Source organism: Pelobates fuscus, chromosome 6 (genome assembly GCF_036172605.1).
Source record: "Pelobates fuscus isolate aPelFus1 chromosome 6, aPelFus1.pri, whole genome shotgun sequence".
In the NCBI taxonomy this organism is placed as follows: domain Eukaryota; kingdom Metazoa; phylum Chordata; class Amphibia; order Anura; family Pelobatidae; genus Pelobates; species Pelobates fuscus.
The window spans coordinates 221756202-221772561 of record NC_086322.1 but is presented as its reverse complement, the minus strand read 5'-3'; the positions used below and the strand labels follow the sequence as shown (position 1 = coordinate 221772561).

General features: G+C 48.7%; 1 long non-coding RNA gene across 1 annotated transcript in view; it reads left to right on the top strand.

The window, feature by feature from the left end:
• The window catches only part of LOC134614706 (uncharacterized), a 52111-nt gene that overhangs the window by 14929 nt on the left and 20822 nt on the right, over positions 1 to 16360 (top strand). The gene's annotated exons all lie outside the window — the stretch shown is intronic.

Sequence of the window (16360 nt, the reverse complement as noted above, 5' to 3'; positions counted from 1 at the left end):
AACATTCTTTTTCTTTTAGTTTACTAAAGTAGATCTATGAATAAGCCAACTAGACATTTTTTTTGTGTGAACATGTTCTTTGCCTTTCATGCAATATGCCATTAGTTCCAAGTAGTATATACTTTTTCTAATACTTCTTTTAAGGTGTGTGAAAGTGGAGATTTCCACCTTGCCGCTATACACATTTTTGTTGCTAAAAGAAGATGTATTATTATATCTTTTTGCTGAATGCTTGCAAGTGCGGGGATCATATAAAGTAAATAAAACTCTGGTCGAAAAAATTACTTAATACCTGTTATTTGTTGAATAGTTAATTCTAAAGATTTCCAAAGTTGTAGCAGGACTGGGCACCTCCAAAATATGTGTTCAAAAGAACCTATTTCTTGCGAGCATCTGGGTACTGCAGAAACTCTTTCGTATTTATGTTTATATCTCTTCAAATTTCTGGAGGTGCTCGCAAGAAATAGGTTCTTTTGAACACATATTTTGGAGGTGCCCAGTCTCATCCCAACTTTGCAGAAGGCCTCCCATTGTGTTAAACAATGTGAGGCAGCTTTAGTGATCTTCATAGTCTGAAACCATTGCTCTAATAGGAATATTACTCCTAGCTCCTCTTCCCATTTAGACATATACGGGAGTTTAGTGTCTGTACCTATATTGGACAGACAGTTCTATGTAACAGAAATAATGATTTCCATTTTGGCAAATGGCCCAAACATTTATGTCCAAATAGTGTTAAGTCTGTGGCATTGTATTTTTTTTTTTTTTTTTAAAGATTCTTTATTTTTCATTTTTCATTTTTCATGAACAAAAGTTAATGAACGTTTTTACAGAAAAAAGAGGTTGGTTAATCAGGGGGTTACAATGAGATACAACATAGTTACATTGGCACATAATTCTGGCATTGTGTTTTGGTATCTCTTACAATATTTTTTTTTTTTGGGGGGGACCTTGAGTCAGGGGGGTTACATGTGTGACCTTACAGGTCGTGTTATCTTTGGTCAGGTGATGTTGCGGAGGTCTTGAGATGGTTACGATGTTTCTGGCAAGGTATCGGTCCCGGAGTGTGCCGGTTAATAGAGATAGTTTAGGTTGTAGGCTTGTTAAGCCAGGTGCTTTCGGTGGTGGTCGTTCTATTGTTGGGGAAGGGGGAACAGCTGTCTCAGAGGGTGTGGCCTTTGGGTCATTCAGTGACTGTGGCTATGTCAGCAGGGCCAGGTAATTGGGTTGGGTGTTGCAGGGAAGGGGAGTGTTGGGTAGGAGGGGGTGTTAAGGGGGTAGGGAGAGGAACTGCGGAGAGGAGGATTGGGAGCTGCTGCCCTTCTGGGTACACCCTCCGAGCCCAGGGTGGGTGGGATTGGGTTGGGGTTGGTTGGATGGGTGTGGGTCTTCATGTTCGTTTTTTACGTTGGTGGTGTTGGTCGTGTGGTCTGGTAGGTCACCACGGGGGGGCATTATAACCTTCTAGCCATGGGTCCCAAACTTTGTGAAATGATTTAGGGGTGTCATGTATCTGTGCTGTTAGTCTGTCCATATCTACACTATCCGTGATTTTTGTGTGTATTTGAGGGTGAGTGGGTATACGTGGTGTGGACCAATTTTCCGCAATTGCTCTACGTGTGGCAAGGGCCACTCTTGCTATGAGTTTATTTTCACTGCGGGTGAAGCTATCCAGGGGTTTAGAGAGCAAAAGGGCCCATGGGTCAAGGGGTACTGACTTGTTAAGTAGTCTGGATAGGAGGGTCGTTATTGTTATCCATAAGGGTGCAAGTTTAGGGCACGTCCACCAGCAGTGGAGGAATGTGCCTGTTTCCCCACATAATTTCCAGCAGAGGTTGGTGGGGCTTTGTTTCATGGCCTTCAAGCGGTAGGGGGTGAGGTACCATCTGAAGAGCATTTTGTATGCCTGCTCCTGATGGGTGACGCAGATTGAAATGGATTTGATGGATGCCCAGATGTCAGCCCAGTCTGTGGGGTTCTCGGGGGGTCCGAGATCTTTTTCCCATGCCGTGATGTAAGGGAGGGCTATCTGAGTGTGATGTGTGGTTAGTGTCATGTAAATAGTTGATATTTGGCTCTTTCTGGATGGTGACTGAAGGGTGTCTTTTTCAAAACCGGTCAGGGACGAGGTGGCTGCCATGCGAACCGTATCCGTTGCTGCGAAGCTTCGGAGTTGGAGGTAGCGGAAGTAGTCAAATGTGGTTAAGGTTTCAGGATTGGGGATTTCCGTGTATTGCAGGAGCTTGCCGTTGGGATAGAGGTGTCCTAGCCTAACTATGTCGCGATCTTCGAAGTGGGCATAGTGTTGTGGTGTGAGGCCAGGTAGGAACATTTTGTTGCGGAGGATTGGGGTAAGGGGCGATAGGCCTGTGGACAAGTCAAATTTATCGCTGAGTCGGTCCCAGAGGTCCAGGGAGTGGGTGATTGTCGGGGAGGTGGGGGGTGGCAGTGGTCTATATTGCCTTTGGAGCCACATGTATTGGGAGGGGTGGCCTTGACGGGTTCCGTTCAGTATAGGAAAGGAGGGGGGGGGTAATATTGGGGATTAGTAGCTGTGCGGTCGGAGTGTGGTACATTGCTTGGAGAAAGTGGGTAAGTTCTTGTGGGAAATTGAATTTGCGGAGCACTGCGAAAAGATAGGGCCATAGAAGGCGGTCAAAGGCCTTCTCGGCGTCTAGGGAGAGTATGGCGGTTGGGAGGCGTTTATGGTTGGCGTACCAAATTAGGTCTATGGCCCTTCTGGTGTTATCTTGTGCTTGTCTGTGAGGGATGAAGCCTACTTGGTCTGGATTGATGAGTCTCGGCAGGAGGGGATTAATTCTTGTTGTCATTACTTTGGTCAGGAGTTTTAAGTCTATGTTTAGGAGTGAAATGGGGCGATAGTGACCTGGGTCTTCATGGGATTTCCCGGGTTTAGGTAGGAGGGTGATGTTAGCTTGTGTCATGTCGGGGGGTAATGGATTGCCTTTGAGCATTTCATTAAAGACTTTGCATAGTCGTGGGGTAAGTATGTCTCCGAATGATTTGTAATAGATAGCTGTTAAGCCGTCTGGGCCGGGGCTTTTATTGGGTTTCAGGGATTTTATTGCTGCTTGTAGTTCCTCTGGGGATATGTCTGCTGAGATTAGTGTTCTGGCTGTATCGGTGAGGGAGGGGAGGGAAAGTTTCTTGAGGAAGTCATCTGTTAAGGGTCGGATAATGTCAGGTTGGGGGTCTGGGGTGTGGTTGTAAAGGGACGTAAAGTATTGCTGGAAGGTTTTCCCAATTGTGTGTGGGTCGGTACTCATTGTGCCATCCGTTGTGCGGATCTTAGAGACTCGTTTTGTGTCTGTTAGGTTTTTGAGGCGTTTTGCTAGCATCGAGTCTGCCTTGTTGCCTTTCTCATAGTACTTTTGTTTGGTCCATGTGAGTGCTTTGGCTGTGGTTGAGAGGGAGAGGCGTTTGAGTAGAGCCCTAGCTGTTGTGAGCTGGTCAAGGTGAGAGGGGGTCGGGTGTTGTTTGTGGAGGGTTTCTAGGCGGCCTATTTCAGAAATGGCGTCCATTAGTTGTCTGTTGTGTTGTTTTTTGCGTGCTGTGGCTATAGCAATCAGTTTGCCTCTGATAACTGGTTTGTGGGCCGCCCATAGGGTGATTGGGGAGGACACGGAGGGGTCGTTCAGGGTGAAATATTCCTTGATGTCTTCCGCTAGGGACATGGTTATGAGCTTATCTTGTAGGAGTTGTGAGTTGAGTTTCCATGTCCAGGGACGTGTCATGTTGGGGATTGAGAGGGTAAGGGAGATGTCGGCATGGTCCGACCAGGTTATGTGGCCAATGGAGGTGTGCGTGATCCTCGATGTTATGTTTGGGGAGATGAGGAAGTAATCGATGCGGGAGTAAGTGTTGTGGGGGTGGGAGTAGAACGTATAATCTAGAGTTGAGGGGTGTTGGGCTCTCCAGATGTCCAGGAGGTTATGTGTGTGTAGGAAGTGGGAGAAGGGAGCGTCGTTGTGTGACTGTCGTGGGTCGCTCTGGGTTTTGGTGGTGCGGTCAATGGACGGATGGTGTGTGGCGTTGCAGTCGCCACCTACAATGGTGAATGTGGCTTTGAGCGTTGTTAGATGGGCTGAGAATGTTTGCCAGAATGTTGAGTCTGGGGTCGTAGGGGCGTATAAGGAGGTGATGGAATAGGTTGAGGGGCCTATTTTACCTGTGAGCGTGAGGTATCTACCTTGTTTATCTGGGAAAGCTTGGATATCGGTCAGAGGGCAAGATGCTTTGAGTATGATAGCCACCCCTCTGGTTTTGGCTTCTGGAGAATTGGCGAGAAAGCTGCGGTTGTAGTGTTTGTTTTTGAGTGGGAAGTGTTTGTGAGGAGTGAAGTGAGTTTCTTGAATTAGGAGAATGTATGCTTTCTGGCTGTGGGCCCATCGTAGCAGGGCGTGGCGTTTTTGGGGGTTGTTGAGGCCCTTTGCGTTAATGGAGATACAATGTAAGTTGAGTGGCATGGTCTGGGGTGACCTGGTCAGGTGTTGCAGTGTATCTGGAGGGTGTAGGGCGATTCAAGGGGGAGGTATCAGGGCCCGAGTGGTCCCAGGAGGGCAGCAGGAGGATTGACAGGAAGGGTAAGGTGTATGGGGAGGGGGTAAACGTGCTGGACTTACTTCAATTGCCAGCAAAGGTGGACTGTGGTACCGGGGGTCTCTCTGGTTGGTGTGGTCGGAGACCGGCGGTACGAATCAGATTGTGTGGGGGGGGTAGTGGTCGTCCGTCTGGGAGTGGGCGGCAAACTCTTTACAAGTTCGTGTGGGCATTCTTGTCTTAGTATGGAACCGGGGAGAATGAAACCTGGGAGGTAATCTTCATAACTATGTACAGTAGTGTTTGTGTGTTGCCGCGTCTCGGTGCGGCAGTAAGTCGTATGGGGTGGTTGGTGGTCGGATATTGTTTTTTCTATAAATATCTGGAAAAACTATGTATTTTTTTGGGGGGACACACAGAAACAAATTGTGGGATACATTAGGTGTCCTCCAAAATGAGCACATTTAACAAATCTTGTAAGATGTAACAGACAACATAGGAAGCTTTATGGCATGACTGTATGTCAAAGAACAATTTGAATTGCCATCACACATCTAAGCTTGGCAAGCCTTGAATTAAACTGTATTTAGACCTTTAATAGATGGGATGTTAAGATACCAGACCACCCAACTTGCAAGTGGCAATCTTCTCCATCCCCTCCATGAGAATCTGTGCCATCAACTCCACAATAGCCTGTTTGGCACTTTATTTTGTCTTAAGCTACCAATAGACTATTAAACAAAACTTTTTTTTTATTTGAGATTGCCTAAAATATATTAACACTGACCTGGTTAAACATACTTTCGGTGTGGGTGATTAGGTCCAGTGTAAGGGTTGTGTTACTTTAGGCCCAGTCTCTTTGTAATTATAAGGGGCTATTTTGTTTCTTGAGAGTGTCTGGGATCTATGTAGCTGTCGGGGTACACCATTTCTGTCGGGCTCAAGGCTGTCGCGGCCCGCCGCCCCCCCCTGTCCCGTAGGAGGGGGGAGGGGGACGGCCGCCAGGGCCCAGGCCGTCTGTAGTCCATCGTCTGCCCGATCCCGCCCTCCGGTCAGGTCATGTGCTATGTGACTCCGAGGAGCCGTCACCTTTTCTGTCACGGGGCCGTCGCGGCCCACCGCACCCCCGCCCTGTGGGAGGGGGGGGGGGGAGGCCGCCAGAGCCCCACTATGTTCCACCAAGTCTGCTTCCCTTTGCTGTCTCAGCGTCATAAGCCAAGTCGTGTGTAGCCTTTGTGGTGCACTTCTCCTCCCGGTCTGAGGCCGTCGCAGTCCGCCGTCCCCCCGGGGGAGGGAGGACCACCAGGGCCCCAGACCCTTCCCCCAGACCCTTCCATTCTTTTCCCCATCCCCGCCCCAAGCAGTAGAAAAGAAAGACAAAAATAGTCCCCATTGTGTTCTTACGTTAGTCCCAAAGTACTTAGAGCTCTCAAAGTTCGATCTCTGCCAGCTGAATCTTGGGGCGTGAGCTGGGGTGCTCCACGGCTGAGTGGGGTCTTCTTCGTCTGCGGCTGTGGGTGTTGTGCTGCGTCTTGTGGCTCGTAGAATGGCGTCGTTGGAGTCTTCCAGGGCTGTGGGTCGAGGCCGGCGAGGCCGGTGTGGCTCAGGGCTGACGGCGTGGGCAGCCATGGTGGGTTGTTGTGCTCGCTGGGGGAGGGCCCCGAGGATGTTGAGTGTGTCCCGGAGGCCGGGGGGCCGGTGCAAGTATTGGGTGCACTTTGTCGGGTTTTGGGGTTCACGGTTAGGTCTTTAGTTTCGGCTTTGCGGTATCGATAGTCTTTGTTCTGTGTATCCGGGATTGGTCAGCAGGGTGGGTTCGATGCGAGGGTGCCGTGAGCGAAGCCGAGACGCGGCTGTGGTATTGGACTTAGGTTTAGGCTGGAGGTTGCCTAGGGCGCTGTCCCCTGTCGCGCTCCCGTTGTGGCTGTGGGTCCCATGGTCGGTGTTGGGCAACTGGTTGTCGTTGTGAGGCGGCGTTCGTATCTTGGACTAGTTCGTGGAGGCCTAGTTGTGTGGCGAATTCTTGGGCTTCCGATGGTCTGTATAGCATGTATGTGCGGTTGTCACGTCGCACCATGAGTTTGAAGGGGTGGCCCCATGAGTAGCGAATTCTCCTTGCTTGGAGGGCTTGGGTCAGGGGTTTCAGCTCTCTGCGTTTGCGAAGGGTCATGGGTGCTAGGTCTTGGTATAATTGTACCGTGTGACCTTCTATCTGCAGTGGTGTCTCTCTGGTAGCCCGCATGATCGCCTCCTTGATATGGAAGTAATGGCAGCGGACTATGATATCTCGGGGTTGTGAGGAGCCCACTGTGGGCGGACGGAGGGCTCTGTGCGCCCTGTCGAGGAGGAGGTCTGATGATGAGGCGTCAGGCAGCAAGCTGCTGAAGGCTTCATGGAGCATGGCATTGAGGGCTTCTGGTACTGTGGATTCGGGCAGACCCCTTATGCGGATGTTGTTTCGTCTGGATCGGTTATTAAGGTCTTCTTGTAAGTCCTCCAGGTAGGCTATTTGCTCTTGCATATCTTTGAATTTGGCCTCATGGTTGGAGGTAATGGCGGTAACATCGGCCATTTTGGTTTCTAGTGTGTGTGTGCGCTTTGTTAGAGCGGTCAGGCCTTCATTGATTGGGGCTAGATGTTTGGTGAGTTCATCTGCCACTAGGGACTTCATATCTGTGAGTAGTTCCTTTAAGTCTTGTCTGGTGAGGGGTGACGTCACCTTTTTGTGGCTAGTGATACTTGTGTCGGAATCTGAGTCCGATGCCTGCATGCTGTGTGCGCATGGCGCCTCTCTATCTGACCTGGCTTTGAAGATCGGCGCCACGGCCGTTCCGGATTTGGATTTTCGTCCGCCGCCCATTTCAGTGTGCTCCGGTGTGGGTCGGGTTTGTGGTGCACGGTTCGTGGCTGGATTGCCGGTGTTATTGCCCGTAATGTGAGCTGGTGAGTGGTTTGCCGCCTCGGAGCTCTCCTAGAACGCGGCCATCTTCTTTGGCGGTTATGCTCCGCCCCCCGGCATTGTATTTGTTTAATTGTCTATTAGTAATAATGTGTTTCAGTCTTAGATACGGAAAAATTTCCCTTGGTAGGAGAGGGAATTCTATTAGAAGGTCAGACAATGGCTTTATGCCTTCTATATTGCACAATTTATCTATCGTACTAATCCCCAATTTTGCTTTTACCCATTGTGTAATAGAAAGGTCTGTCGTTATCCCTGACATTGTAATTATCTGTAAAGGGGTACTGAAAGTAGTTTATTTGGACTCATCAGTTTTGGTGCCCAAGTGTTCCATATTTTTAGTGTATATTTTGTACACGAAAGTTTAACTTTCTGCGTAGTCGATAGGGGTTCTGCTCTCCAAAGTATTGAAAACATATTGCTTGATAGCATAGTGGCATTCTCTAAAGGTAACCACAAAGGGAACTGAGAACTTGTCAGCAGATGCAATATAATATAATCGGATGCACGGTATACCCAAGCCACCTTGCTATGTTGATCTTTTAGATATCCTGTGTGAAATTCGGGGAGGATGTTTTTTCCAAACATAAGCATTAATGAGAACCTGAAATTTCTTTAGTATGGCAGTAGGTATCTCAATTACTGTCCCACGCTCTAACTGTCACCGGCCTGGGGCATCCCTAAGGGTTTACTCTTGTCTCCAACCAATTTGTCTACGACCTTCTTAGCCATAGCTCTGTACGTCATAACTTAATGTTAACAGAAGGTCTTGCGATAAAAATTGCTGTTTTCCCCCGTGTTTTCTCTATAACATAAAAATGTGCTGTTTTGATCTGCCATGAAAAGGATTGTTATTGTAACGCTCACTTCAGCCGTCATGGCGAAGCAAAGCTGTTTGTTATCTTCAGCACAACAAAATAAAGAATAAAAAAAAAAGAGAACAGTTAGATGGGTTGTTAATAAACATTCTAACTTAATATAATAATAATTTGTGAATCCGTCTGGACCAGGAGCTTTATGTTTTGGAAGAATGGTATGGCTGTGCAGATCTCATCCTCCATAAGACGCACCACACCATAAGACGCACCTAGTTTTTAGAGGAAGAAACCCAGAAAAAAAAATATTCTGAACAAACTGTTCCTGTCAGGGCTCCGCGGGCAGCGGTGAGGGGAGGCTGCAATCCGCTCGCAGCACTCACCCTCGGTCCGTCGCTGCCCGCGGTCCCCCCTCCTCTTACCGTTCGGCGAGCGGCGTCCTCTCCTCTTGACACACCGCTCGCGTCCTCTCCCCCCAGCGGCAGCATGTCTAACGCTGCACGCTGGGAGCCGGCACCCATATCAGTACGCCGGGGTCACTCACGTGACCCGGCGTTAAAGCGACAGTACAAAAATCACAGTGGGGGGTATAGATACCCCCCACGTGTGTTTGTTAATTCTGATTGGAAGTTATCCAATCAGAATTAAGGCTAGGATATTTATACTTTTTATATTTATACCTTTCCTGCCCCTCAGTGCCCTGTTGTGGTCTTTGCTTTATGTATTGATACTGAACGTGTGCTTTCTGGTTACGTACTCTCTGGCTTGTTATACTGACTTTGTGACTTTCTCCTACCCTTTGACCTCGGCTTGTTTCTCGTTATTCTGTTTTCTGGTTCCCCTTACTCGGCTTATCTCCTGACTATTCTGTGTGTGCTTAGCCCGGCCACTCTAAGGTCCGGTACTGCACACTTTCTGTGTGTGTGTCTGTGTGTGTGTTAGTGTGTTGGGTTCCCCGAATCGTGACATTACAACAGGGCCATAATGGAACCTGCTGACATACCACAGCTCCTAGTTAATCAGGAGGCTAGAATGGATGGCTTGGACCACCGTATGGATCAGTTTGCTCAAGCTTTGCAGACCATACTGGCTCGTACTGCACACCTGCAGCCTGCCGTCCAGGAGGTGGTTGCTGCTGTGCCCGAACCCATTGCCACTCCAGTACCCGTTCCTGCTCATGTAGTCCATATGACACCGCCACAGCGCTATAGTGGTGACCCAGCATTGTGTTGTGGTTTCCTCAATCAAATTGACATCCATTTGGTGATGAATCCACGTTCCTATCCCACTGACAGATCCAAAATTGCCTTTTTGATAAACCACCTGTCTGGGAGAGCTTTAGCATGGGCAAACCCCATGTGGGAAAATATGTCTCCTATGTCCTTTGCAGATTTTTTGTCAGCATTCAAACGCACGTTTGATCAACCCGGTAGGGTTGCCTCTGCTGGCAAAGCTCTGCTTAGGGTTCGACAGGGTAACAGATCTGTAGCGGATTATACTATCGAATTCCGCACTCTAGCAGCTGAAGTGGTTTGGAATAACGACGCCCTCGTAACAGCCTTTCAGGAGGGTTTGGCCACTTACATACTGGATGAGATAGCATCCAGGGAACTGCCTGTCCTTCTAGATGATATTATAGACTATGTAATCCTTATTGATAACCGCATTAGAGAGAGACGTAGTCAAAGACGGCTGGATACACGGGTGTTACCTGCTCTACCCAGTACTGCATTACTAGCGTTACCCGCTCCTAGGCAACCATCCCCCGAACCCATTCAATTGGGTGCTATGGGGTTAACTGAGGCTGAAAGAACGTATCGTAGAAGGGAGGGGTTATGTCTTTATTGTGGAAAGAGGGGGCACCACTGTAATATATGCCCTAAATTAAAGGGAAACTCCAGCACCTAAGGCCTAGAGAGGGGTCGGCCTCGGGTGTTATGACTTTGTCCCCTCATGTGTCCATCTCCAGACCATTTATTACGGTCTCTCTTTTGGTCAATAAAACCACCATAACAACTAAAGCCTTGATCGATTCAGGTGCGGCTGACAACCTTATGGATGAGACCTTTGCCAGAACCGCAGCCTTGACTTTGATCCAAAAGGCCACACCCTTGGCCGTTGAGGCCATAGATGGTAGACCACTTGAGAGACCTCTGGTGACCCATGAAACCCAAGATATAGTTATGTCTGTGGGTGCTTTACACAAGGAAAGGTTAACCTTCCAAATAATTGACTCCCCTACTGCTTCCATTGTTCTGGGTTTTCCCTGGTTAGTGAAACACAACCCAGTACTTGATTGGGGTTGCTTAGACATACTCTCCTGGGGGGAATCCTGTCAACGAGACTGTATGGCCCAAGTACGTCCCGTTTGTTTACTTAACGTGCCCACGGCTAAACCGCTTTCTGTTTCTGTCCCTTCTGTGTATGCAGACCTTGCTTTGGTTTTAGAAAAAAGGGAGGCAGACAAGCTACCCCCACACCGTGAGTATGACTGTGCCATAAACCTATTACTGGGTACTATGCCTCCTAGGGGTAAGGTCTACCCTCTTTCTGAGAAAGAAAACCAGGTCATGGAGGAGTACATACGGGAGGCCTTAAGTAAAGGTTTTATTAGAAGGTCCTCCTCTCCTGCCGGGGCTGGTTTCTTTTTTGTGGCAAAAAAGGAGGGCGATTTGAGACCGTGTATAGACTACAGAGCCCTAAACAATATAACGATTAAAAATGCCTATCCGATCCCCCTCATTACTGAATTGTTTGATCGTGTCAAAGGTTCTAGATATTTTACTAAACTAGACCTCAGGGAGGCTTATAACCTTGTTCGTATCAAGGAGAACGATGAATGGAAAACGGCGTTCAATACACGTAGTGGGCATTACGAGTATCTGGTCATGCCTTTTGGATTGTGTAATGCTCCTGCCGTTTTTCAGGATCTCATAAACGATGTCCTTAGAGATCTACTGCATGTCTGTGCTGAAGTCTACCTTGATGACATACTTGTATATTCTCCAGATTTGAAGACACATCATACTCATGTTAGGATGGTGCTTAAGAGGTTGTTGCAGAACGGTCTTTATTGTAAATTAGAAAAATGCTTATTCGACCAAACTTCTGTACAATTCCTGGGTTATGTTATTTCTGAACAAGGATTCAGCATGGATCCTTCTAAATTGGAAGCCATATTGTCCTGGCCCCTTCCCCAAGGACTTCAGGCAATACAGCGATTTATAGGGTTTGCCAATTATTATAGAAAGTTCGTTAAAAACTTCTCATCCATTATTTCCCCTATCACTAAACTGACAAAAAAGGGTTTACACCCCAGGGTTTGGAATCCTAATGCTATTGTGGCCTTCGAGACTCTAAAAAAGGCATTTGCCACTGCCCCTGTGTTACATCATCCTGATCCTTCCCTTCCATTTGTACTGGAAGTAGACGCCTCTGAATCAGGTATAGGAGCAGTGTTGTCACAAAGACAATCATATGACGAACCCCTCCTTCCCTGTGGTTACTTTTCTAAACGCTTGTCAGAGTCTGAAAAGAATTACGAAGTCGGGAACAGGGAATTATTGGCTATAGTGATGGCATTTAAGGAATGGAGGTACTTGTTAGAAGGAGCTAGACACAAGATTCTGGTTATCCTCCCGTCAGGCTAGATGGTCTTTATTTCTCTCACGTTTTCAGTACATAATCACATACAAGCCTGGTTATCGAAATGTCAAGGCTGATGCTATCTCCAGCCAGTACGAGCCTGTAGATTCTGTTACCTCCACTCCTGAGCCCATTGTACCCACAACTAATATAATAGCTACTACCCGTTTGGTTATCTCGTCTCTTTTTCTTGATGGTATCAAGTCATACCAATCCCAAGCACCCTCTGAGACTCCTATTGGTAAGCTGTACGTGAAAGTAAAAGACAGAAAGAAGTTGTTAACTTTATTTCACACCGCCAAAATGGCTGGTCATCCAGGGGTTACCAAGACTTACAAGGGTCTTTTCCAACAGTTTTGGTGGCCCTCACTCAAAAAAGACGTGGTAGATTATGTGCAGGCTTGCCGTGTCTGTACACAGTGTAAGTCCCCTAATGTTAAACCCCTGGGACTCCTTATGCCCCTATCTGTACCCAAGAAACCGTGGACACACTTATCCGTGGACTTTATTGTGGATCTTCCTTCATCTGATGGGCAGACAGTAATTTTTACTGTAACGGATAGGTTCTCCAAAATGGCGCACTTCATTCCGCTTAAGAAGCCACCTTCTGCGGTTCAGTTGGCTCAGGTGTTTGCCAAAGAAGTGTTCCGCTTACATGGTATACCACAAGATATCGTATCTGACAGGGGTCCTCAGTTTGTCTCTCGGTTTTGGAGAGGCTTTTGTGCTGAGATGGGGGTCTCCTTGTCGTTTACTTCCTTCTATCATCCGCAATCTAATGGAGCTGCCGAACGAGCAAATCAGTCTGTGGAGTTGTATTTACGCTGTTTCACGAATGCACACCAGGACAACTGGTCCCGTCTCCTTCCCTGGGCTGAGTTTGCCAGGAACACTGTGTCTCATTCTTCTACTGGCGTAAGTCCTTTTATGGTGGCTTATGGGTTCCAACCCGCTGTCCTTCCCGATGTGTTCTCCGACAAGGGAATGCCCGCTTTGGACGAGCACCTCGCCTCCTTACGGAAGATGTGGGATCAGGTCCATGCTGCTCTTTGTCGTGCTGCTGCTACTCAAAAGAGGTTTGCTGATCGTCGTAGGTGTGCGGCTCCTTCTTATGCTCCGGGTGATAGGGTTTGGTTGTCCTCTAGGAATCTCCGCCTTAGGGTTCCCTCGATGAAGTTCGCGCCCAAGTTCCTTGGTCCCTATAAGGTGTTGCGTAGGGTGAATCCTGTATCCTACTCCCTGGCCTTGCCCCCTTCCATGCGCATACCTAACACCTTTCACACCTCCCTTTTGAAGCCCTTGCTCTGTAATCGGTTCTCTGGGTCTCTCAGGCGTTCCGATGCCCTCCGCGCGGTCTCTAGTGACGTATATGAGGTGGCTGCTCTCCTTGATTCTCGTTTCTCTCGAGGTCGGTTGCAGTATCTGGTTGATTGGAAGGGTTACGGGCCGGAGGAGCGGTCGTGGGTTTCTGTCTCTGACTTGGACGCGCCCTCTTTGATCCGCTCCTTTCATGCGCGGTTTCCTTTGAAGCCTTCGGCTTCCCGCCCTCCGGGCGGTCCTCGAGGGGGGGGTTATGTCAGGGCTCCGCGGGCAGCGGTGAGGGGAGGCTGCAATCCGCTCGCAGCACTCACCCTCGGTCCGTCGCTGCCCGCGGTCCCCCCTCCTCTTACCGTTCAGCGAGCGGCGTCCTCTCCTCTTGACACGCCGCTCGCGTCCTCTCCTCCTCCTCCCCCCAGCGGCAGCATGTCTAACGCTGCACGCTGGGAGCCGGCACCCATATCAGTACGCCGGGGTCACTCACGTGACCCGGCGTTAAAGCGACAGTACAAAAATCACAGTGGGGGGTAGATACCCCCCACGTGTGTTTGTTAATTCTGATTGAAAGTTATCCAATCAGAATTAAGGCTAGGATATTTATACTTACCTTTCCTGCCCCTCAGTGCCCTGTTGTGGTCTTTGCTTTATGTATTGATACTGAACGTGTGCTTTCTGGTTACGTACTCTCTGGCTTGTTATACTGACTTTGTGACTTTCTCCTACCCTTTGACCTCGGCTTGTTTCTCGTTATTCTGTTTTCTGGTTCCCCTTACTCGGCTTATCTCCTGACTATTCTGTGTGTGCTTAGCCCGGCCACTCTAAGGTCCGGTACTGCACACTTTCTGTGTGTGTGTCTGTGTGTGTGTTAGCGTGTTGGGTTCCCCGAATCGTGACAGTTCCATAGTGTTTCTTACTATGGGACAGTTTGTTCAGAATATTTTTTTTCTCCCCTGTCCCATAGTGTTCTCCCCCCTCCCATAGTCTCCCCCCTCCTCCCATAGTCTCCCCCCCTTCCATAGTCTTCTCCCCCCCTCCCATAGTCTTCTCCCCCCTCCCATAGTCTTCCCCCCCTCCCATAGTCTGCTCCCCCCTCCCATAGTCTTCTCCCCCCTTTCCCATAGTCTTCCCCCCCTCCCATAGTGTTCTCTCCTCTCCCATACTGTCCCCCTCCCCTCCCCTTGTCCCATAATTACTTACCTGTCTTGTAGCATGGGCTGGCCTTACAGCGCGCACTGCGGTACTGGAACTTCAATTTCAGATTCCGGTTTCCGGCGGGACTGAAAGGAAGTGTGCACACTGAGTGCGCACTTCCTTTCAGTCCCGCCGGAAACCGGAACCTGAAATTGAAGTTCCTGTACCGCGGTGCACGCTGTGAAGCCGGCCCACGCTACAAGACAGGTAAGTAAAGCTTCATATTCGCTCCATAAGACGCACAGACATTTCCCCTCACTTTTGACGGGGAAATAAATGCGTCTTATGGAGCGAAAAATACGGTATGTCATTAGAATTGTACAATCTTAGGTTATCTGTTGAGACAATATAAGGAATCTTGGTTGACAGATATCTAGTTTTCAAATTTGCAGCCAGCAGTTTCCCTGTTCTATTACCTTGTATGTAATGTATTTGTCTAAGTTTTCTCATGTGCTTTTCTGTATCCTTGAGGTCCATTAAGTGGATCTCTTTTTTTATGCTTTGAATTTGCTTAGACATGCAAATTGTCAGGAGTGTTTATTCTGGCTATTCTTAGCTTCCAATTCTGTTAGTTCCCCAAGGAGTCGTGACGGGTCTTTTTCTTTTGTGAGGCCCCTAATCTTATAAAAGTGCCCCTCATTATGGCTTTGTGTGCCAGCCAATTTGTCATAATATATGTGGAGTCATTTAGATTACTCTAAAAAAAATTGGTTGCATCCCTTATAACTTGTTTCATCAACTCAGAATTATCAAGAACAGATTCATTAAACCCCCACTTTCCTCACCCGCATACAGGGTAAGACAGGAGACAAGTAATTATTAATGGGGCATGGTCTGACCAAGAGCATGTATCAATCCGTAAGTTTTTTATCTTTGGGGGAGTATATATGTCCACCAGGCACTTATCAATGCGAGAGTATGTTAGGTGCACTAATGAAAAGAAGGGGAATTCCCATGTTGACAGGTATAGGCATCTCCATGTGTCCAGGGCCGTTTGAAGGAATTTGGGGGCCCCAAGCAAAATGGACATGGAGGCCCCCCACCCCCAACCCCTCATCCCCCAGACTCCCACACGCACGCAAAGCCTACAGGAACCACAGCATAGCCATACAGTTTAAGTTCACCCACACTTTATATAAACAGAAAAGGTTTACAGTGCAAATACTGCTTAGAGCTCTGCACTGCCCCTCAGTGGTCTTTCCTCATCCCCCACCCTCCCCTACCAGTCTCTTCTCACCCCCCCCCATATTCTCCTCACCCCCCTCCCTGTGTTCTCTTCATCTCCGCTTCTCTTCACTCCCCTCCCTGTGTTCTCCTCATCTCCGCACCTCCCCCTTCCCTGTGTTTTCCTCATCTCCTCACCCCCCTGTCCCTGTGTTCTTCTTACTCCTCCCCCCATGTTCTTCGTACTACTCCACCCTCCCTGTGTCCTTCTTACTCCCCCTCCCTGTGTCCTTCTTACTCCCCATCCCCCTCCCTGTGTCCTTCTTACTCCCCATCCCCCTCCCTGTGTCCTTATTACTCCCCTCCCCCCTCCCTGTGTCCTTCTTACTCTCCCTCCCCCTCCCTGTGTCCTTCTTACTCCCCTCCCCCCTCCCCCCTCCCTATGTTCTTTTTACTCCCCCCTATGTTTTTTTTACTCCCCCCTCCCTCCATATGTTCTTGTTACTCCCCCTTCCTCCTTATGTTCTTCTCACCTCCCCTTCTCTGGCTTTAGCGTGGCAGAGCTCCTCTTACTCCTGGCTGTCAGTCCGACTGGTCACCGTGCAGTACAGGAGATTCAGTTTCCTGTTCCCGGCCGAACTGAAAGGAAGTGAGCACTCAGTGTGCCCTTCCTGTCAGTCCGGCCGGGAACAGGAAACTTAATTTCCTG